At 37.7% G+C, this 13,370-nt stretch overlaps 1 protein-coding gene across 1 annotated transcript in view; it reads left to right on the top strand.

Moving 5' to 3' along the window:
* The first annotated feature begins 97 nt into the window (after positions 1 to 97).
* LOC126237063 (piwi-like protein Ago3) overlaps positions 98 to 13,370 on the top strand; it is a 214,726-nt gene continuing 201,453 nt past the window's right edge. The window contains exon 1 of the mRNA XM_049946849.1: positions 98 to 386. The gene's annotated coding sequence lies outside the window, so the exon portion shown is untranslated. The remainder of the gene's footprint in view (positions 387 to 13,370) is intronic.

Raw genomic sequence — 13,370 nt, 5'->3', positions numbered from 1 at the left:
CATCCAGTGAATCGATCTTACCTCCGCTCGCATTCGGAGGGAAGCCTGAGGATTTATCCCGTTGTGTGTAATAATATCTGCGGTTGTGAACCTCAAACAGATTGTGGACGCCATGAGTGGTGGGAAGTTAAGTTGTGGTGGTGTTGGTGGTGGTGGTGAAAAATTGGATATTCGTTAGTTTTTTTTTAGTGTTTTGTTTTAATGACTTGTACAAGGTAGACAGTGGAACTGTATTGTTTTTCAACATATGTTGATTATGCCGAAACGGAGAACCTGTTCCATTCAAAGTATGCAGTAGAAAAATATTTTTTGCTTTGTTGGTCCAGTGACACAAAAGACAAAAGGAATTTCACCCAAAATCTCCGATATTAGACACCCAAGAGAGAGTAAGTACTTGCAATTTTTCTAGACACCGCCTTTAATGTTATTTCGTAACGTGTTATTTAGTTTGCCAGACGTTGTTTTAGATTTAGTTACGTGGGACTACTCAAATTTTTAGATAACGCAAGATTAAGTACATTCGTACTTCACACTAGCAAGTGTTCTGCTATTAGTACGTACTTTGGTAACCAAGGAAAGCCTAATAGAAAATATTTATGAACTTTGAGGAAATCAAAACAAATTAGGATAACATTTCCGTACCGCACACCCCCTCTCCATCTCCCAGTTATTGTGTGTTTTTATGTAAATGCATGTATAGAACATGATTCAAAATACATGTTGGAGATTTGTGTGCTAACTAATACTGTGTTCTGTAGGCCTAATGTACGTAGCATATACAGTTCGTGTAAAGTGCGTGCGTTAAGTACGCCGGAAAAAAGTCATCGCTGCCTTTATTCCTCTTTCGCATTCTTTAACTTCTCCAACACAAATCTAAATGATTATCATTAAGACTATCTAGACCTCTGGTAAGGTGGTGGGGATTTGCACTAACTCTTTAGCCTGAATTTGTCGAAATTATTAAAGATGGCCCTCTTTCATACTGATAACGAGCTATTTGTGCAGTGATTAGATAAAAAAATTTTTTTTAATGTATTTTATTGTGCATCAATTGCCATTATCTTTTTCTCCAAGTAAAATTGTTAGTTAGGCTTATCTCTGTAGTATTCACTAAGAAAGCTTCTTAAACAGTATGTTTTATGACTTCTAGTTATTTTAATGTAACTGTATACAACAGTAGAGCTCGCAGTATTGTTTATAGCAACTGAGAGCAATCTTGCAGTATTAGCAGTTTGCCTAGACAAACAATATATAACCATTCCTGCCCTGTCTCCCTTCATCAGTCTGATGTGATTTCTTCGTATGCTAGAATACTTTAATTCTTAGAATATAGCATGTGCCACCCAGTTACTCTAGTAAATGGATAACCACAATCAAAATTTGCTTCTCAAGAGGTTCCTATTTATTTACCAGCAACTAGGGCAAGTTTTTAGATGCTTGTTGTATTTAAAGCTTCCCATAAATGCTGATCCACAGTAAATTGAAAAGCCTTTTTCATTTATGCAAGTTTCCTAGTCATTCTGTTAGAGACAGCTCTTATGTCTGGCAGGCCCTGAAAACTGAAATTAATAATAGGGCCACTGTCATTTAGAGTGCATTGCCAAAAGGAAGTTAATTCTAGATACTATTGAGGAGAGTGTGTCTCTCTTCCCCTGGCATTGAAATTGAAATTGTTCTGTATATTTACACTTGAGAAATTTTTGTTTGTGGCTCAACAGCTCCTTCCTATTTGCAACTGCATGACCCTGTTCACCATTGTGGGGTGTGACTGGCTATTTGTGCCTTTCACACTAGACCCATTGACAGTCTCCACACACAAGTGGGGATTCCCCCTCTGCAAATAAAACGGTTTCTTTTGCATTTGCCATTTCCCTAATTCCCTGACCATTCCGTGTACTCTTCATTCTTTGCTAACTAGGGATGTCTCCCTCCTGGGACCCACCCACAGATGGGATTGCCAGTTGGCATGAGTCTCACTGGAATGCATCCTTTGTCTTTCGTCCCATACGTCCCTTGGATGGTGCCTAGACCGCATATTAGGACAGATCTATTCCAGTTTCCTAAGATCTATGTCACCCCTGTGTTCCAATATGCCACCATCTTCCACATTGATGCTTCTAAGATAATCAATAAGGTGGGATACATTTTCACATCTCCTACCAGTTTAGAACACCATTTATTACTGGGATCGTGTAGTGTGTTCACAACAGAGCTTCTAGCCATTCACAGAGCCCTCCATTTTGTTTCTCAGGCCTCGCTCCACAGTGTTTTAATTTGTTCAGACTGAATGAGCAGTGTGCAGGCTGTTGACTGATGCTACTCATCGCCCTTTGGTCTCTGCTATCTATGGCCTCCTCTGTGCCCTTGGCCATGCCACCTACTTGGTTTTTCTTTCTCTGGGTCCCAAGTCGTGGGCATCCCAGGGAATGTTCTGGCTGACCATTTGGCTGGAGAAGCAAATACTTACCCCGCATTTTCTTTTATGATTCCAGCTGCAGATCTACGTCAAATCTCTCTTTGCCCAAAAATGGAATGGTGTCTGGTGCGCTACTGCTTGTAGTAGTAAGCTCCACACGGTCAAGGAGTCTTCTGCAGTTTGGCACTCTTCCTTCCACTCCTCTCAGGAGTAGTCAGTACCATGCACCTTTATATAGGGGAAAAATGGCCTTCAGATCCACCAATTCTGAAACTTACAATTACCCTTTCTCCACGTGCGAGCTGGAATCGACCCTGTGTGAAACTCATGATACTGCACCCACCCACGACCCAATCTGGTACTGCATGCTTTGACATTTTCCAGCAGCATCAAAGAAAATCCTCCTCGAATGTTTTATTTTTATATAGCAGACAGGTAATTCTCAAACTCGTGGAGAGAGGCACTTCTGATACTTCTCCTCAAACCAGGAGAGAAGCACACGTGACCCAGTAGTTATAAGAGTTTTTATCTTAATGAGCTGTGTAGGAAAGGTGCTGGAGCAAATGGTTAACTGTTGTGTGATCTGGCTGTTAGAGACCAGACAACTCTTTAGCCGTTCTCAGTGTGGCATCCGGAGATTTTGTTTCACTGTCGACAACCTGATCCTACTAGAGGCGGCTATTCAGTGCGCTTCCATACGCAAACATCACAATATTGACATATTCTTCGATACCATAACGCATATAATACTACTTGTAGACACTGTATTCTTCCACAACTGCATAAGTGGGGCTTCCATGGCCACCTCACCATCTTCATAAAATCTTCCCTGTCTCAGAGTTTTTTAAGACCTGAGTTGGTGCCTTGCTGTCAGCTTGTTTTGAGGAAGAGAATGGTGTTTCTCGGGGCAGTGTTTTAAGTGTTACCTTCTTTTGCCATAGCCATAAACAGTATCACACCTATGACAAGTAGTCCTCTGTACAGTGCTCCTTATTTGTGGATGATTTTGCTGTTTTCTGATCCTCCTCAACGGTGAGCAGTTGCAACTTACAGTGCGTAGGTTAGAGGAGTGGACTGTGAAGATGAGGTTTCAGTTTTCTGCAGAAGTGTCTCTCTCTCTCTCTCTCTCTCTCTCTCTCTCTCTCTCTCTGTGTGTGTGTGTGTGTGTGTGTGTGTGTGTGTGTGTGTGTGTGTGTGTTCATTTTAATTGTTCTTGTCGTACTTTTAATTTAGCTGACTCGGATGTGAGGGACACCATCCCACATTTTAGAGATTCAGTGAGCTTTCTGGGCCTCATTTTTTACTTCAAATTGTCGTGATTGCCACACCTGAGAGACCTGAAAACCAGAACCATCAAGGCAGTGAACATCAAGTGCCTTAGCTACAGGTCTCTGAGTGCAGACAGGGTGCTTCTGCTCCAATTTTATAGGGCTTTCGAGTGTTTGTGGCTGGGCTATGGGTGTATGGCCCATGGGTGTATAAGACCAATGGCCCATACCCAGTCTATGTGCTGAGGCCGGGGCACCACCTCACACCATCAGGCAGCAGCTCCTCATGTTGCAGCAGGCATGTAAGTTCACCCCAGCTCCAACTTAATCCGCATACCATACTGTTGCATGTCCACCTGCGGAATGCCTTTTCTCCAACCATTCGCGAGCTACAAAGCCGTTTGGTACCCGTGTGCAGTGTGTGCTGCAGTCACTCGGTGTGAATCATTGACATCCACAAATCCAGGGTTTTAACTGTCTGCCAGTTTGGTTGCTGTAGAAGCCTAGCGTCACTTTAGATTTAGTGCAGTACAGGGGAGATTGCACTCCTACTTCTGTTTTTAATGGGGTTGTTTTCTGACATTGTATTTCAACACCACAACTGTGTAGCTGTCTTTACGGATGTTGTTAAGCAGGGGGACTCTGTTGGTTGCTCTGTAGTTTTCCAGGATCATGTCATGAAAGTCCGAATGCCTTAAAAATTTACTGTCTTTGACGCAGTACTGTATGCAATCTTGCGGACCCTGTAGTAGATGGGACGTTCTTCCAGTGCTAAATTTATTTCCTGTTCAGGTTACATGGATATTTGCAGGGGAACGAAAGGGTGGATGTAGCAGGCCTGTAGGAGGCATGTCGTGATCCTCAGTTATTTCATTGCGACGTCCTGCTGCATGTTGTCATGTCGCTGTTCAGGTACATGGCGTACCTCCTTCCAGCCAGGTCGATGGGACAAGGTACATCTTACTTGTCTTTGCATAGACCACAGTCCCATGACGCATGGATTCTTACTCTGGTGAGAGGACCCTGCAATGTGTGGTGCTTATGGCATGCAGATCAGTGTGCCTATGTTTTATTTTCTGTCCAGCACGCCACAGCTAATTTACTGACAGATGTGCCATTTGTTTTAAGTAACATTCAGATGAATGTGGTTCAAGTTTTAAAGTTTTTGAATTTTCCAGTATTTTAAAAAGATTTTAACAAGATTTTTGTGTGTTAACATGAAGACTGGCTCATGCAAGCTTTTTGTAAGTTGCCAGACAGTCTCATTGTCCTGTGCTTTTCTTGTAACTCTTCGGTGTTTTGTTTTCTATGTTTTAGTTTCGTATCTACTTTCCGTCTTTCTAATTTGTTTTAGCAAATGTTGTAAGATAATGTCTGTGAGGTGATTTCGAGCGAGTGATTGTGCAACAGTTTTAGAATTTATCTCTACATTCATTTTTTAATAATGATGCCGCCTTTGAGTTCCCTTAAAATCCAAACACACACACACGAGATGTTCAAGTAAAGGTTTTATGTTTGACAAGGGTCATTCCATGTCAGATTGCCCAGTAGTCTAGGATTCGTAACCTTCCGTCTCAACTTTTCATGAAACTTTGTATATTTGCATATACCTATAGCATAAAAACTACTGGAAATTCTTTTTGGTCTCACACTAAAACTTTTTTGTGTTGAATTTCAGTATAGTGATGATCTGATAATTTGGCTCTCTGAGAATGTCCATGCAAGAGGTGCTTATCTACAGAAATACTCATAACACAGTTCTATGTGAGACTTGTGATTTGGAATTTTTTTCAGATGTTAAGAGAGGCATGTAGTTAACAAGGACACATTTATTCAAGCAGGAAATTTAGAAAAAAAAAAGTAGGTAACTTTCTAATTTCTGGAAAAATTATGACGGCATTGAAAAACACTTATCACATATTTCCAACCTTCTGGCAACCTAGTTTTGATCTTAAAAAATTCCTAAGGTCATAAGCCTCCTACTAAAATAAAAATATTAATGGGTTTCCTGTGAATGGACACACGAATAAACCAAAGAACTTTTTACTGTAATGAAAAAAGTCATTCCAGGTAAGTTCAGCCATGTCTGACCCACTGCCTCAGACACAGGGGTCTCAAATTAGCATATTTAAGTATCAATTATTCTAGGCAGACAAATTAATCTTAAGTGTAGAAAATTTATTTCATTTTATTAATTAAGTGATTTTGAAAAAATGAAATATACAGCATTTGTGTGTGCAGGTAATCACCAGCTCACAGTTATAAACTGTTCTGTGTGTTTGTAGTAGCTTGCCTGAAGCCTGCACATAAATGAAAACTCTGTAGCAATAACTGTCACGTATTGTTGAACATCACTGACAGCCCGTTCGGCCTAAGGTGCTCTTTTCTTAGTGAAGGGTCATATTCGTTGTGCAGCCATTTACCATTCTGTTCGTAATGTAGTGTGTTTTTAACTGAAGTAGTGCTCAGTTACTTACAGTATTACTGAATTCGTGTAGTGTCAGAAAATTTCTTACAATGCCATGTCATTTGATTACTTACATCTCGGTAAAAACTGAGCTGAATGAAGACCAACAAGATTTGGTAATGTTAAGGTCCAATATAAACTTTCCAGATGAACAAGAAACAACTATATGTGGACATAAGTTATTATTAAAGGTTTTAGAAAGCTCTCAAATAACTTGTTGTCCATTCCATATACACAGGCAGACAATTAAAAAAATCCTTGAGGTCAGTAAGTTTGGCTTTGTCTAATCATTAAGTGCATGGAAAATTGATTTCAAACCAGGCAGAAAAGATTTGTGAACAGAAAAGTGAAATCAGTGATGGAAAATGAAAGTGATGCCAGTGACCTGGAGGTGACATTACGTAAGTGCTAAAAAGTCAAAGTTTCAAGAATGCAAATAAAACTTTGTGTGATTCGCCTTGCTCTCCCTTAAAACTTCATTCCATTCCAAATCACAGTAAGGTGTCATATGGCAAACAGGAGCTAGAAAAAGTAAAGCATGTTTTGGAAGAAAAAGTGTACCAGGCATTGGACTGTAGTGTGAAATTTCTAATAGTATGGTTGATAAAATGGATGATGAAATTTTTAAGAAAGCCAAAGATTTTGATGCCACACTGTTGTTAATTAAAGAAAAGTTGGTGCTATTGTAATGAGGCATGAAAAAATTCAGGTTTTGACTTTAGCTCCTCCCTCTTGGTTGAAAGAAAAAAATGTCAGAATTGAGTGTTAGTGAGTATTTAGTTTGGCAGGCAAAGAAAATGAAAACAGAGCTGGGTATTTTATCAGTTCCTAAGCCAAAAAGAGATAAAAGATCACTGATGAAGTTGTAAAGTTTGTCACTGATTTTTACCGAAATGATAAATATACCAGGAGCAAAAGACAAAACTGGCATTCAGAAGAATGCTTATATGCAAAAAAGATTTATTCCTGACAATCTAAGAGCCATATTATAGCTTAAAATAGGAGATCCCAATCAACTTTGGTTTTTTTGTTCACGAAGAGCAAATGGTGTATTTTCGCTGTTACTGCAGGCACTCATTCAGTGTATGTTTATGGTATCTGCCAAAATGTGAAACTCCTTTTGGATCCAGAAAACATTCAAGAAAAATATAAATAACTAATAAATATTCTAATAAGTTACTCAGAAAACTATGACTGCATGCTTAATCAGTGTGGTGATTGTCCCAGTGCTGACACATTAGAATTTTTGAAAGAAAACTTATCTTACAAAGATGTTGATGATGAAATTGAGCAAAGCCAGTGGATTAACACAGACAATCGGACTGAATTGGTAAAGCAATCTGCTTATTTGTTGGTAACAAAATTACAGGCACTTAAACCACACTCATTTGTATCTTTAAGTGTTGGACAAGGGCACAAAAAATTTGTAAGAAAGTCTAATCCCAGAAAAAGCAATTCTGTTAACGGTCTTTGCTGAAAACTACTACTTTTCTAAATAATGAAACCCATAATTATCACTGAACAAAAAGCAGCTGTACAGTCCATCCCATTTGTGTTCATGTGATGAATGAGGGAAAAAATTGTTAATAGCAATACCATTGGATTATAAGTGATGACATGGACCACAATGTAAGATTTGTAAATGCTGTTCAGATATGGTTAAGTTGTTGGGTGAACACTATGTGCAAGTCAATAAACTGCATTGTTTCACTGATTGATGGATGTGCTGCTCAATATAAAATTAGAAAAAAAGCTTTAAGTACTTGCATGAACACAAAAATGGTATTTCCATTGATGCTGAAAATTCCTTTTTTGTAACTAGTCATGGTAAATCTGTGTGTGATGGATTGGGAGAAACTGTAAAACATTGAGAAAAGCTAGTCTTCAACTAGAGGCTTTACAAGCAACAACTGCAACTGGTGTTTACAATTTCTGCAGGGTTAACATTGACAATTTTTTTTTCTATTTCTTAGAGAAAATCACTGTAGATTTCCTGCAAAAGAAACTTGAGAAGGGATTTTTGACAATGCACACAATTGCTACCAGAAATTTTCACAGTTACCAACCGCTTTTCTGTGATTCATTAGAAATTAGAAAAGTGACTTGTTCTGAAAAGCCTTCATCGATTTCCTCAACAAAACACTCTTGTGGCAGCTGTATATAACAGATGGTACTTTGGCTTTGTCAGGAATGTATTTGATGAAGGAAGAAATGCTGAACTACTTTTCTTCTACCCATCTGGACCATCAGTGTCATTCTTTTGGCCCGAGGAGGAAGGCTATTGTTTTGTGCCTTTGGAAAACATTTTATGTACTGGTGGTGTGACTGAATCATGCATATTAGGAATAACTATAATGCTAACTTAACAGAATTTCTCAACATGGATTAAAAACAGGGATACTATAAAAATTTTCTCTTGAGAATTCCAAAGGTCTTCATTGCTGAACATACATATTTTAAATATAAACATTTGTCTGCGTAGAATAATTGTCATTTAAATATGCTCATATGATACTCCTAAATAAAGTTAATATTAGTAATGAAAATATTTGGTTAAAATTATAATTCTTGGCTCTGTACATTAATTATTTTAACAGAACATGAGATATGTACTATAGCTTAGCAGTCTACGCAATGTGCTTTAAAATATCTTTTGAACAATGTTGCAAATACTTTAATATATAAATGAAAATCACATTAAGAGCTCACATGGATAACCAGTCCTAAGCAAAGAAGGGAAAGCAGAAAGGTGGTAGGAGTATATAGAGTGTCTGTACAAGGGAGATGTGCTAGAGGGCAATATTATGGAAATGGAAGAGGACATGTATAAAGATGAGATGGGAGATATAATACTGCATAAAGACTTTGACAAAGCACTGAAAAACTTGAGTCAAAACAAGGCCCCAGGAGTAGACAACATTCTGTGAGAGCTACAGATAGCCTTGGGAGAGCCATCCATGACAAAGCTCTTTCACCGGTGAGCAAGATGTATGAAACAGGCGAAATACCCTCAGACTTCAAGAAGAATATAATAATTCCAGTTCCAAAGAAAACAGGTGCATACAGGTGTGAAAATTACCAAACTATCAGTTTAATAAGTCACAGCTGCATAATACTAACACGGATCCTTTACAGCAGAATGGAAAAACTGGTTGAAACTGACCTCGGGGAAGATCAATTTGGATTCTGGAGTAATGTAGAAACACGCAAGACAATACTGACCCCTCGACTTCTCATAGAAGAGAGGTTAAGGAAAGGCAAACCTACATTTGTAGTATTTGTAGACTTGAGAAAGATTTTGACAGTGTTAATTCAATAAGAAGCATGAAGTTGCTTGTATTTTTCCAACTGACTGCAAATCCTAAAGATATTTTTATCGTCAGTTTAAGAATTGTACTTGTTTTGTGTTGGTGTCTTTAATATAATAAAATGAATGTTTTAGGTGCCCTGTTTGAGACAGCTGCAAAAAAAAATGAAAACAATAAATTGAATGGACTGAGACTTTCACATTTATTCAAAACTTATATGGTCTTCCAACTTGTCTTATTTCTCAGGAAAAATGGGATGATAGTAAAAAAAATCAAACTTAGACACATACTTTACAACCAAATATGCGTCATTTTGTTCTGAATATCCTGTTGGTGATAGAAGGAAGAAAGCAGTTTAGGGTCTTCAGGAGAGAGAAAAAAGTTATAGGTTTAATTACAGGATACAATATTCCTGAAATATTAATACCGCAAGTTTTGTGGTTGGTAGAGAGATTACTAACAAGGGAACCTCCCCATCGCACCCCCCCCCCCCTCCTCAGATTTAGTTATAAGTTGGCACAGTGGATAGGCCTTGAAAAAGCCTTGAAAAACTGAACACAGATCAATCTAGAAAACAGGAAGAAGTTGTGTGAAACTATGAAAAAAATATACAAACTGAGTAGTCCATGTGCAGGACATGCAACATCAAGGATAATGTGAGCTCAGCAGCGCCGTGGTCCCGTGGTTAGCGTGAGCAGCTGCGGAACGAGAGGTCCTTGGTTCAAATCTTCCCTAGAGTGAAAAGTTTACCTTCATTATTTTCGCAAAGTTATGATCTGTCCGTTTGTTTATTGACATCTCTATTCACTGCAATAAGTTTGTGTTTTGCGACCGTACCACAAAACCGTGCGATTAGTAGACGAAAGAACGTGTCTCTCCAATGGGAACCGAAAACATTTGATCGCAAGGTCATAGGTCAAACGATTCCTCCAGAGGAAAACACGTCTGATATATTCTATACGACACTGGTAACGGCATGTGCGTCACTTGACAGGAATATATTGTCGACCCACCTAACTTGTACACTTGGCGAATGGGTAAAAAGATTCTTCTACCTTGCCCGATTTAGGTTTTCTTATGGATGTGGTAATCACTCCCAAAAAAGTGATGAAAACATAAGAGTTTGTCACAGAAACTGCAACAAATGAATGCAACAGTTTCACAGTCGCACAGTTTTCCCTGTGCTCTGTCAAAACATATGTTTTGTTTCGATGTTTGTTTAGGTGTAGCGTCCCTATACTACGGCACAGTTACCTTGCATCGGACGGACGGTCGGACAGATAATAAATTGTCTGAAAATAAAAAATTAGACTTTGTACTCGAGGGAAGGCTTGAACCAAGGACCTCTCATTCCATAGCTGTTCACACTAACCACGGGACCACGGCGCTCCTGAGCTCACATTATCCTTGATGTTGCCTATCTTGCACATGGACTACTCAGTTTTTATATCTTGCTTATTTTTTTTTACATGGTTCCACACAACTTCTTCCTGTTTCCTAGATTGATCTGTGTTCAGTTTTTCAAGGCCTATCTACTGTGCCAACTTACAACTAAATCTGAGGGGGGTGCGATGGGGAGGTTCCCTTGTAAGAGAGGAATAATATATAAGCAACAAATGCATGAATAGTTGTTGTTATAAATGCATCCAAGTGTTATTTTAGGATTTTAAAAAGGAAGCAGATACTCTAAAAAGAAATAGTTATCATTTCTGCTAAAACAGTGAAAGATAGAACAGTCAAAATGTCTTCAAATGTCACAAAGTCAAACATCTAAAAGATGTTTCATCTTTATCAGTAGCAATTGATGAGTCTTCCCATGTAAAGGGACACCAAAAGTTCCACTTTTGTACAAAAATTTATTTCATCTACAGGTCCTAAAGAACAGCTTTCAGGATTATTGGCACTTAAAGGACAAACACAGGGAGAGGATATAGCAAGTGCTGTAGTTGAATGTATTGAAAAACCTTATTTTCACTCAGTAAAATTCTCAATTTCAGCAGATGGAGCGAAAAATATGACAGGCATAAAAAAGGGGTTTCTTGTTGTTTTGAAAGAAAACATTAATATCTAGGTACTTACTAACATATCAATCATTTAGAAGCACTGTGTGCGCCTTTCCGAAAGAAATTTTCTTATTTATGGAATTAATGATTAAGATTCTCAACTCAGTTATAGCTAAAGCTGTCTGTCGGTGATCACCAGTTCAAAGATTATTTTTTTTTTTTTTCAGTGGAGAGTTAGTATGCAGATTTTCTGCTGCAGGTAACAGAAATTAAAACACCTCTCCTTGGGAATGATAAGCACTATAAAGAACTATTATAAGATGATCCAAAAACTTTATTTCATAGTAGATGTTAAGCCTCTTGTAAATCAGGTTAATAGTGAACTACAGGGAAATTTTTTTGTGTTAGAAAGGTTTATTCAAAAATAAATTCTCACTCATTTTCCAAGACTGTTTAAACGAAAACAATTCTGATATTGTTATTTCGAAACCACACTTTTCACATGTGATTCAACCTTCTCTCAACAGGTTTCAGGAATTCAGAAACATCAAAGTGATGTTAGCCTTTGGTAGAAAACGTCTTGAGGCTTGAGAAACAGAATTAAAATTTTCTCTCTTTAATATTTACATTGGCAATTTTGAAATGCATTTGCTTGATTTAAAAAACAAAGAATTGTGGAGCTTGAAATTTGAACAACTTTGTACTGATAGACAAATATTAGAATAATCAGCAACCAGTTTCATAAAAGAAATTTTGTTTCCTTAATTGGTTTCAGGCACTTCATGCACTTCTCCGGAAGGTTATAACTACCACATTATTTGTGAGTGTATTGTGATAGTTGTAACCTGAATGAGGACACTTAAGTGCTTGAAACTGAGTAAAGAAGTAAAATTTCTTTTATGTAACTGGTTGCAGATTATTTCGATATATACAACTACAGTTGTTGAAGATGGGTAAAATACTAGAAATAGTGGTGGAAAACAAATGCGAACTCAGTTCACAGCATGAGTGGTCCGCTTTCCAAGACCTTGAGAAGGTATATATATTGATTTCAACACCTGGGGATCTACATACTTATGCAAACAATCATTTTCAAACATGAACCTTGTCGAGAGAAAATTGTGTAGTTAGTTAGTTGCATGTTCCATAGATCATTTGAATGAGTCTTCTATCAAAATGATGTTCAAAGAGTCAGTCTACAAGATATGCTTACATGATTAGTGTTAAAATTCATGAAAACCTTGTTTTTTCAGTCCTAATCGTGGAACTACACTTGAAAACTGTTTTTTTATTTTATATATATATATATATATATATATATATATATATAATTTTAAGTTAGGTTTGAAACTTGCCTTCCTACATTTCAGATATTTTGTGATATTGGCAAATAGTCAGTTCTTCTACTTCCTTTTCTTTAAAGTCACTGGTAGCATTAATAATGAGTAATAGAGGTCATTTCTTCCTGTAATGTAGTAAGTATGGATATCATTGTTCTTCCCCAATTGTGATGAATTATTTATGACAAATTTCATTAGGGAATGTGTGTTTTATGGTTGTGCAGTTAGAATGCTGAACTCCTTGAAGAGATACACACACGATGACCGTGAGTGAACACCACTTATTTTTCTTGCTGATTGGTTTTGTGCAATCAGTTCTTCATTTGTAGGTGGTGAGCTACCTCAGAAAATTACTCGGTAAGATGTTAACTGCATGGAAATATGTAAGGAGGTTGATTTGTTTGTTTTCAAGCCTAGCAGTTATACGAAGAGCAAAAGTAGTTGAACTGAATTGTGTGAAATGCTCAATAATACACTTCTTCTGGTTTAAGTTTTCAGCAGTATGCACACCTAAAAACTTCAAGCATTCTGCCATATTCACTAATTCTTGTTCATGTGGTCCATCAGT

Source organism: Schistocerca nitens, chromosome 2 (genome assembly GCF_023898315.1).
Source record: "Schistocerca nitens isolate TAMUIC-IGC-003100 chromosome 2, iqSchNite1.1, whole genome shotgun sequence".
Taxonomy (NCBI): domain Eukaryota; kingdom Metazoa; phylum Arthropoda; class Insecta; order Orthoptera; family Acrididae; genus Schistocerca; species Schistocerca nitens.
Note: the sequence above shows the minus strand (reverse complement) of the source record. Positions and strands in the feature narration are given on the sequence as shown.